General features: G+C 45.0%; 1 long non-coding RNA gene across 1 annotated transcript; it reads left to right on the forward strand.

Moving 5' to 3' along the window:
- Positions 1 to 2,623: 2,623 nt before the first annotated feature.
- Positions 2,624 to 3,128, forward strand: LOC138366271 (uncharacterized). The gene is made up of 2 exons (XR_011229124.1): positions 2,624 to 2,749; positions 2,893 to 3,128. It is a non-coding gene; the product is annotated as an uncharacterized lncRNA (long non-coding RNA).
- The last annotated feature ends 7,474 nt before the right edge of the window (positions 3,129 to 10,602 follow it).

Genomic DNA, 10,602 nt, shown 5'->3' on the forward strand with positions numbered 1-10,602 from the left:
CTACTTACCTGTACATCTTTCCTTAATCAAGGTGGCTTTGTTTACATTTACTAAACAGATTATGGGCTTTGAAACTTCACAGTCCAAGGTTTTGTTATAAATAATCTTTAATACATGTAAACAAAGTTACCATGATTGTTGAGAGATGTACAGGTTTTGTAAACCTGCGTAAATGCTTGATGACTCCCAGTCCTGCATTAATGCGCAACATCAAAAAGCTTAATTAGTGTTATTACTCAATATGAAGGACAGTACATATTAAGTTAAGAGGCTGGGTGTAAGATCACATAAATGCTTGCATGGTACAAAATTAACTTAAAAGCATTTGACAGGAATTCCACTCTGGAAGAACCATATATAAACAGTTCAGGGAAGTTTAGATGACAATGGTTTAGTGAAGATGGTAACATGACAATAGTTTAATGAAATGCACTAAGATGATAACATGGCAATAGTTTAATGAAGTGCACCAAGATGATAACATGGCAATAGTTTAATGAAGTGCACTACGATGATAACATAACAGTTTAATTAGGTGTATCAAGATGAAAACATGACAATGGGAAATGAAGTATACTAAGATGCCAATAGTTTAATGAAGTATAGTCAGATAATACCATGATAATGATTCAGTGAAGTGTACTAAGATAACATGACAATTCTTTAGTGAAGTGTATCAAGATGATTACATGACAATAGTTCAATAAACTGTACTAAGATGATAACATGACAATAGTGAAGTGTACAAAGATGATAATGTGACACTAGTCAAGTGAACTGTACTAAGATGATAACATGACTAATTCAGTGAAGTACACTAATGTGATAACTTGACAATAGATAAGTGTACTAACATGACAACATTTTATGGACCAAAATTATACACAGATAAAAGACACAAAGCCATGAGACTCTGGAAGGGATGTTAAATACTGCATGGGCGAGACAAGGTAAGCTTCGTTTCACAATATTCAATATATTTTACTAACACAGTACAGAGTTTATGACTTTAACTAATGACAAAATGAGAACAGATATGGGCCAACATTCGTCAGTCATTTACGTAACTGCTTACGAAACTTGTTTATCTTTCCTTAACCACGGGGGCTTTGTTTATTTTTATTAAACAGTTTATTCGATTTAAAACTTCACAACTTAAGGTTATTATTGTTATAGACAACTTCATAATGCTTCTGAGCTCATAAACAGTTTAATAAATGTAAACAAAGCCACCATAATTGAGGAAAGACGTACAGGTTTCATCGGTGGTTGCATAAATGCTGAATGAATCCTCATGATCTTCAAGTTAAAGCATGTTTCATGAACACAGTCAATGATACAGTAATAAATGTGAATTTTTATTATTAGAAGTACATTCCAAAAGCATGTTAACATGCTTGCAAAGAAATTGGAGTAGGCTCACGAATACACAAGGTTTGGGAACTACAGTATTTTCAGCAAACAAGACGCTCATCTTTTAAAGGTTTCATCATACATTTATTCAGAGTAATGTTTAAGTGGCTTTCTAAGGAAAATAGATGATAATGTGCATGTAAATACAATATGAACTTCATGATGGATAAAATGTGCATCCTAGCTGCTGGAAAATATGATATTTGGATCAAGAGTAGAGAAAAACTCTTCAACTGTCAAAAGATTATTATTTTTCCTTCAAAATGTCTTATTATCCTAATACTGATATAAATTGTGCCAATATCTGTCTCCTTGCTCTAATGGTAAACTACACTTTGTTTGATTGAAGAACATTTTTACAACTGATGAATGGTTAGTGGAGTGCCAAGAATTCATTGAATTTCTAATGAAGTGAAATAGAGTAAAGCTAGTTACAAAAACTAAAGAAGTGTTAGACAAATAACAAGAACATTAGTGTTATGTGCACAAATAATAACTATAAAGTTTAAAACTAATCAGGAAGAAGTATGGTTTTGTATCATACGTTAGGGAAGTATTCAAAACTTTAAAATTTTGACATTCTTCTATTTTTTACAAATTTGCATAGTTTTTACAGATTCTAAATATTTGTCAAAGATATGAAAATTAAGTTTTTAATTTGCACAGAAATGATGAAGTATCCACAATGGGGGACCTTTGACAAGCCTTCCTCTAAAGATGGTGACACTTGTAAATTTAGGTAAATGTTGAGACCACTAGAGAGAGTGGCCCTCAGGGCTTCTTGTTAAGTTCACTAGAGAGAGTGTGGCCCTCATGGCTTCCTGTTCCTGTTAAGTCCACTAGAGAGAGAGTGGCACTTAGGGTTTCCTGTTCCTGTTAAGTCCACTAGAGAGAGAGAGAGAGAGAGTGGCACTTAAGGCTTCCTGTTCCTGTAAGTCCACTAGAGAGAGAGAGTGGCACTTAGGGCTTCCTTTTCCTGTTAAGGGGTCGGAATATCAAAAATATTTGTTCAAATATGAAATATAGTGAAATTTTTTCAAAGAAATCTCACATTATTTGGCATCAGCGTTGTGAAAATTTAATCACAATTTGTTAAGAAATGGATTTTATACATTTTTTAAATAATAAATCCATGCGCGGTGGGTTCTGATAATAACGATAACACCTATTTACTGGAACTCAGGAATAATGCAGGGAGAAAGAAATGCAAGCACCTGTTCGATGTACAGTACAAAGAAGAATAGTAGTAGTAAGGAGGGTCCACAAAGTGGATATGTAGCTGGTGACTTCTAGCATTGCTGAGTGCCACCTGGAGGGCCAACTTTCACACATAATAGTGAGTAAGCATGTTATTTTGCTGTATTTTATTTTATATCATAAATACATTGCCCAATGCCTAATATTTCTAATGTCTTTTTGTACGAGAAGCTGTCAACCAATTTTATTTTTGGTGAGATTTTTTTCTCCTTTGTTTCTCAGCTGATTTTCTTGTGGCTTAAACATCTTGGAGAATGCATACCCATCACTAAGGATATCAAGTTCGAACGAAAATTGATCAACGTGTGAATCAGCCACAGGTGGCAGAACTTGTGACTGTTTTTTATGAGTTACAGATTTCAAACTATTCTCTTTGTCTATTCAGGTTATTTTGCCGAATGGGGACCAGACGAGGGACCTTATCACTTGTATATGGGCAATAAAGTTACTGATATATATATATGTTTGTTATCCCTAATCCATTATCCCTATCCCTGTACAGTATTTTGTTGTTTTGGGGGGTTATTTTTCTTGACTTCATTCAACACATATTAACCTACAACTTTCACATATTCGAGTATGAATGCCAAGCTATGTTATTAAAACTTACAAGGAAATCCATGATGTAGAACGACCATATTCATTGTCACGAACTTCACTTCAATTTTATCTAAAACTGAAGTGAATATTTTCATATTTGAGACCCAACAAAAATTAAATTTCCTGTTCTATTCTCACCATTTTTACATATTATATGCAAAGTTCTTGGTTCTATTCATAGTCTTGTGTATATATTCACAAGCCCATAACTTTTGGGGATATACAATTTTTACGTCTAAATTTGCAGCACATTTGGAAGGCCACATTGACAATTTTGTTTACAATAAACTTGAATCAAACTTAAATCAAACCTAAATCAAACAGTGCCAATTGTTCATCATCTGACATTCTTAGATCATGATGAATACAAAACAAATTGGTGAAATTTTATTTTTTATTTTATTTTAAAATTGACTATCAAATTATAAAATTTATTTATATTGTATCTTTGTTTTTCATGTTACGATGTTGATCCATTAGGAACAGTTGGTGCATTTACCATGTAGATTATGGAAAACATAATCTTAGTGAGTTTGAGCAAGTTTGAGATTTTCAGATTCCGACCCCTTAATGACAACAGACACTCTGGGGCAAATGAGCCTAAGAACAAGGAGCCAAGGAAACTGGGTCAACAAACATGTCCACCAAAGCAATGCTGGTGGAACGCAGGAAGAGATGGACCACTACGACAAGACAACGAATGAAGCACCCACTGCCAGACAAACCTTGCATCAACAACCAAAGGACCCTTCTAGAAGTAAACCTTCAAATTTTTCATCATAAAAGAAGAAGGCTGCAAAAGAAGAAAGTGCCCACCAGGGCCGAAAGAACAAAACCCATATTTCTGGCAGAGAACATGAAGCTGTCCCCCACCGACAACCAGAAGTAAGGGCAAACAAAAATTTATCCTTGAGGAACGTCTCCTGGACCAAAGGGGTAACTACGGTCCAAGTGGAGGAGACAAACACCAACACCCTATCAAAATATGTGGTTATAACCAACAACATGTGATTAAAACCAACAACATGTGATTAAAACCAACAACATGGGGTTATAGCCAACAACATGTGGTTAAAACCTACAACATGGGGTTATAACCAACAACATGTGGTTAAAACCAACAACATGTGGTTATAACCAACATGGGGTTATAACCAACAACATGTGATTAAAACCTACAACATGGGGTTATAACCAACAACATGTGATTAAAACCTACAACATGGGGTTATAACCAACAACATGTGGTTAAAACCTACAACATGGGGTTATAACCAACAACATGGGGTTATAACCAACAACATGGGGTTATAACCAACAACATGTGGTTAAAACCTACAACATGGGGTTATAACCATGTGGTTATAACCAACATGATGTTATAACCAACAACATGGTGTTATAACCAACATGTGGTTATAACTAACATGGTGTTATAACCAACAACATGTGGTTATAACCAACATGGGGTTATAACCAACAACATGGGGTTATAACCAACATGTGGTTATAACCAACATGGGGTTATAACGATCAACATGTGGTTATAACCAACATGATGTTATAACCAACAACATGTGGTTATAACCAACATGATGTTATAACCAACAACATGTGGTTATAACCAACATGATGTTATAACCAACAACATGGTGTTATAACCAACATGTGGTTATAACTAACATGGTGTTATAACCAACAACATGTGGTTATAACCAACATGATGTTATAACCAACAACATGTGGTTATAACCAACAACATGGGGTTATAACCAACAACATGGGGTTATAACCAACAACATGAGGTTATAACCAATAACATGTGGTTATAACCAACAACATGGTGTTATAACCAACAACATGGGGTTATAACCAACAACATGGTGTTATAACCAACAACATGGTGTTATAACCAACAACATGGGGTTATAACCAACAACATGGGGTTATAACCAACAACATGGGGTTATAACCAACAACATGGGGTTATAACCAACAACATATGCTTATAACCAACAACATGTGGTTATAACCAACAACATGTGGTTATAACCAACATGTGGTTATAGCCAACATGGTGTTATAACCAACAACATGGGGTTATAACCAACATGGGGTTATAACCAACCACATGTGATTATAACCAACATGGTGTTATAACCAACAACATGGGGTTATAACCAACATGGGGTTATAACCAACATGGTGTTATAACCAACAACATGGGGTTATAACCAACATGGGGTTATAATCAACAACATGTGGTTATAACCAACATGGTGTTATAACCAACAACATGGGGTTATAACCAACATGGGGTTATAACCAACATGGTGCTATAACCAACAACATGTGGTTATAACCAACATGTGGTTATAGCCAACATGGTGTTATAACCAACAACATGGGGTTATAACCAACATGGGGTTATAACTAACCACATGTGGTTATAACCAACATGGTGTTATAACCAACAACATGGGGTTATAACCAACATGGTGTTATAACCAACAACATGTGGTTATAACCAACAACATGGGGTTATAACCAACAACATGTGGTTATAACCAACATGGTGCTATAACCAACAACATGGGGTTATAACCAACTATGTGGTTAAAACCAATAATGTGGATAAAATCTGCAATATGTTGTTAAAAGGAACAATGTGGTTAAACCTAATAATATTTAGTTGAAACTAACAACATGTGGTTGAAACCAACAATATGTGGTTGAAACCGACAATGTTTGATTAAAACGAACAGTGTTGAAACAAACAATACGCGAGCCAATACGCCCTCTGTACTTTTCGACATTCTTATATACGGTTATCATCAAATGTATTTGCCCCATAACAGGGGCTGGATCTGAAGCATGACAAAACATGCTTTGTATATTTGTATATATTTAGTAAAGTCTTCAATAACCACAGTACAAACTCAATTGTCATAGGTAAATTGAAGGAGAAGTATAAATGACTGCTGCTCTTAAGTACTGTACACAAATTAATACTGCAGATGCAATTGCGGTTTGAAGATAATCAAGTAAGGCCCTGACGAATTGCCTAGAAATAAATTCAGTATAGATGCATAATCCTGGCTCGTGAAAAAGCTATTTGCTCAATGAACGATAGAAGCTTTATATTTAAATTTAAACCAAATAAGCCTTTATCTACAATATTTACCTTAAACAAGAGTACCCAAAACAGTGCATAAAAAACCAGCGTTGAATGTAATGAAACGCCATTTTCTGGGTGAGTCCCGGAGGCTCCCCGGAGCTATCCCAGGCTGATATGCTAATGTCAGACTTTGGCATCAGTCATGTGTATGGAGTTCTTAGGCCTACCGGGGACCACGGCCAGAACCGGGCCCCCTCAGAGAGGCAAGGGGAGCAATGGCCTATAGAAGCCCCCGTGTAGTTGGAAGCATTCTATGTCTGCCATCGACCGGAACAGGCACCCAGAAAGGTAAGCGCCCCAAAACAAACCCCTATTCTGGTTAAAATTGCTACCTAATACCGAACTAGTGGATAGAACTCCCCAACCGAAAACAAGCAAATTAGTGTGACGTCACACACTGCCGCGCCGCTGTCTGCGCAGCTCCCCCCTCCCCGGGAGGGGGAAGGGGGAGCCCCAGACCCCCCGCGCCGGCTACCCACACCTCAGTTCTTGAGGCTGGATGTCAAAAACGCGAAAAACCGCCGACCGGAGGGAGGGAGGGATGCCGGGGAGCCTCCGGGACTCACCCAGAAAATGCCGTTTCATTACATTCAACGCTGGTTTTCTGGGGGGAGCCCCGTCGGCTCCCCGGAGCTAACTACCCACAGACAGAAAAAGAGGGACTTACCCGGGAGGCGGTCGTCGCTCACCCCTCAACTCGAAGCCGAGACAACTGGCCGCAACCGCCGACCCAAAGCAACACAGGCCCGACGAGGGCCAGGGACATTCACAAGGTAGCGAGCAGCCAGGACCCTGTTCGACCGCCAAAATCCCCGCGCCCGAATATCAGACCAAGACATATTCCCAAAGACGGCAGCAAGAGCCGCGAACTTACGAACGTCATGGGCACGGGGATAGACCGCAGGCTGGCTAGACCTAATAACCCTGCGGACGACCTGAGAGACCCGAACCCGCGAACAGGGAAGAAGGGAAACCGGATCAACCCACAGCGCGTCCCCGGACACAGAAGCTGTGGCGCGCAAATAACGGCGAAGCGCCGCAACCGGACACAAAACATGATGCACCCCCGGCCTGACCAACCAAGCATCAACCACCCATGGACCCCTCCGGAACGCAGCAGTCTCATTCTTCGCCAGAAAAGAAGGAGACGGCTGCAAACGAACAAAACTATCACCACGACCAAAAGAGCAGAAACCCCTGCGCCGGAGGAGAGCATGAAGCTCCCCTACCCGACCCCCAGAGGCCAAAGCCAACAAGAAAAGTGCCTTGGAAAAACAATCCTGGACCGAAGGGGCCACAACGAAACGAGGAGATGAAAGGAAAGCGAGCACTCTGTCCAAAGACCAGGACGGCTCAGGCGACGCATGAGCAGGCCGGAGGTGAAACAATGCACGAGACAGCTTGCGAAACGGCGCAGACGTAACATCGATACCGAAAGCAAGCTGAAGCGGCTCCGCCAGCGCCGCACGATACGAAGCGACAGTGTTAGGCATAAGATGACGGTCCTGAAACAACCACGAGAGGAAGGACAAGACCACCCGAACAGACAAGGAGCTAACACGACGAAGACGCAAAAAGAAACGGAAGGACCGCCAGGAAACTTCATACTGCCGCCGAGAAGAAGCCCTCAGGTGGGACACCAACAAGGAGGCCACCTGATCACCATAGAGATGATGATAGACTCGAGTCAAAAAAACCATACGCGAAGACTCGAGGAGAAGATCGAACCAGCTACGTGACGTACCGGCCCGATCTGCTGAAAGAGGCGGAGCCGCGGGAAAACCCTCGGGTTCGGACACCGAGCAACCAGCGCCTGAAACCAAGGCTGGGCCGGCCACCAAGGGGCCAGAAGGACAACTCTCCCCTGGTAAGTCTCTAAGCGAGTCAGGACCTGGAGCAACAGCCGAACTGGGGGAAAGAGGTACAGGAACCCCCACCTCGACCAGTCGAGCCGAAAGGCATCGACCCCGACGGCCTCGCAATCGGGGAAGGGCGCCGCATAAACGGGAAGACGCCGCGACCACGCCGACGCGAAGAGGTCCACCTCGGGGCGCCCGAACGTCTGGCAAAGCCAACGGAAGGACTCGTCGTCGACCGTCCACTCCGTGGAGAGGGGAACGAAGCGAGACAGGGCGTCGGCCAAGACGTTGGACACGCCCCGTACGTGAACCGCCAGGAGAGCCAAACCCCGAGAACTCAGCAGACGAGTCACCCGAAGCGACCAACCCCAAAGAGACAAGGACCGCATCGAACCCCCGCGGTTCAGGCAATGAACCACCGGAGAGCAGTCCGAATGGAGCCGAATCGTCGATCCGCGGGCCACCCGAATCCTCCCCAGAGCAAACCACACTGCCGCGAACTCCCGCACCGTACTGTGAGCTCGACGGAAGGACGGATCCCAACGCCCCTGGCCGGCCTGGTGAGCACTGGTCACAAAAACCCCAGCCGAGAGACGACGCATCCGTGTACACATCGAGCGAGGGCTCGGGTAGGCGCCAAGGCACTGAACCCCGAAAAACCCGAAGAGGAAGCCGGTGACGCAGCAACCGACGCAAGTCCCCCGGGGGTCGAACTCTGCGATCGCGAGAGAGGCGGAAGGGGGAACCCCGAAGGAACCAGAACAGCCGTCGAAGCCAAACCCGACCCGGCGGGTAGACCACCATCGCGAAGTTCAGGCTCCCGCACAGCCCCTCGAGCAACCGCCGGGTGACCCGAGGGCCCTCCAGAAACAGACGAAGGCGGGACCGCAGCCGCAGGAGAGACTCCGGAGGGAGAGACAAGGAGGCGGTCCGAGAGTCCCACACGAGACCCAGCCAAGTCCGAACCTGAGATGGAACCAGATGGGATTTCCTCCAGTTCACCAAGAACCCGAACCCGGCGAGCTGGGAAAGAACCAAATCCCTGGCTAGCAAGCAAGCTGACTGGCTGGGAGCCCAAACCAGCCAGTCGTCGAGGTAGGCCAACACCCGAACACCTAGGAGACGCAAACGAGCCACCACAACCCGTGTAAGGCGTGTGAACACGCGAGGTGCCAGGTTCAAACCGAACGGGAGACAACGAAAGCGGTAACTCAGACGCCCCACTACAAAACCGAGCCAGTCCCTGAACCGCGGATGAATCGGGACATGCCAATAAGCGTCCCGGAGGTCCAGGGACACCATCCAAGCACCCGGCTCCAAGAGGAGCCGAACCTGAGACAGCGTAGTCATCCGAAAGGAGGGGCAATGAACCCAGGGGTTCAGACGGGACAAGTCCAGAATGAACCGCAGGTCCGCGCAGTCCCGTTTCGGAACCGGAAACAGACGGGAAACCCATCTGAGGGACGACGTCGTTGCGACGACGCCCAAGCGTACCCACTCCAAGACGACTCGACAGAGCGCAGGGGAAGAAGCCTGCCCCGCCAGCCCCGACCCCCCAAAGGGGGGAGGGGCCACCCAACGCCACCGCAGGCCGTGAGACACGACCCGAAAGGCCCACGAATCGTGGGACCAGGCGCGGGCGAACAGCGCAAGCCGCCCCCCCATCGCCCCGTCAAAGGGGCAAACCGCGAAAGGGCCGGCGACCCTTACGAGACCCAGAACCCCGCACAGCGCGAACACCGCGCCGACCAGACGAGGGAGGGTCCGCAGGAGGAGCCAACCCCAAACCTGACACCAGAGGCCTACCACGACGAGAGGAACCCCGAGCCCTGGCACGACCTTTCCGGGAAGACCCACCCCGGGACCCCCGGAAAACCAACAAGTCCGACATCGGACGACAAGCCGCCGACGCAGCCTGAATAAACTGCGCCACGGCCGACTCCCCAAACAGGAGAGGACAAAAAGGTGAAGAACGCCTAAGAGCCAGAGCCCAAGCAGATTCCACGGAGGAACCCAGCACCGCCTGCCGACACGCGAGACGGGAAGCATAGAACAGGGAAACCGCATCCCGCAAAATCGGCGTGAACAGCTTCAACAAGGCAGCCGACGAACGCGCAGCCGAGGACAAGGTGCCGGACCCCGGGACGGACCCAAGCGTCCCCACATCCTCCACGAGCCAATCCGAAGACAGCTCCAGGAGGGAAAAGAACCGCAAGGCCGAACACAAAAAGCCCCGAGCGCGCAAGTCCTCCGCCACGAGCGCCGCCGAAAGGGAGGGAACCTGCACATGGAGCT

Source organism: Procambarus clarkii, chromosome 19 (assembly GCF_040958095.1).
Source record: "Procambarus clarkii isolate CNS0578487 chromosome 19, FALCON_Pclarkii_2.0, whole genome shotgun sequence".
In the NCBI taxonomy this organism is placed as follows: Eukaryota; Metazoa; Arthropoda; class Malacostraca; order Decapoda; family Cambaridae; genus Procambarus; species Procambarus clarkii.